The sequence below is a fragment of the Triticum dicoccoides genome, chromosome 2B, assembly GCF_002162155.2.
Source record: "Triticum dicoccoides isolate Atlit2015 ecotype Zavitan chromosome 2B, WEW_v2.0, whole genome shotgun sequence".
NCBI lineage: Eukaryota > Viridiplantae > Streptophyta > Magnoliopsida > Poales > Poaceae > Triticum > Triticum dicoccoides.
In genome coordinates, this window is record NC_041383.1 from 293,041,798 (window position 1) to 293,042,556 (window position 759).

Genomic DNA, 759 nt, shown 5'->3' on the forward strand with positions numbered 1-759 from the left:
GTGCTCCGCCCCGCCGCCCGGTGCCCTTGCGCCGCCGCCGCCCCGCGGCCTCCCGCCGCCGCCACTGCGGGCACTGTCCCGGCCGCCCACCGCCGCCCGCTTCCGCGGCCGGAGCCCCGCGTCGCCTCCGCTCCGGCAGGGAGCTCGCCGGAGCCCGAGCGCCTCATCCCGCGCCTTCGGCCCCGTCCAGCCGCGCCATGGCCAGATCCGGGCCGGCGCCGCCCGGATCCGCCGCCCCGACCCACCGGCGACCCTCCCCCGTCGTCCTCCGGCGCCGCCCCGTCCTCCGGCGACCCAGCTCCGTCCGTCCTCGATCCCCGTGGGAACTTGAGGTTGTCCCCGAAATTGACCAAGTCCCGAAGTTTTTGTCATTTTCATGCCATGTTCGTCATGTCGTATCTCTGCATCGGTAGCTCCGTTTCGTGCGTGTAATATGTCAAATTGTTCGCCTCGACGAGTAAATCATTTCATTCCATTGCATCATATTCATTTGACCTCATCTTGATGCCTGAATCATCATTGTAAGAGTGCTTCATAATGTTTTCTGCTGTCTGTTATCAGAACGAGCTCTTTTGTCATTTTTGCCATGATTGATGTGTGCATCCTATGAGGTTGATGTCTACATGTGTTGTGATCAGTGTGGTGACTAGCACAAGCATGCAAACTAGGCATCGTGATGTTGCTGATTTTAGTCCCTGTTCTACTGTTATTTTGATGCCATGTAAACTTGATGCTACAGAGAGATCCATGCATATTTTG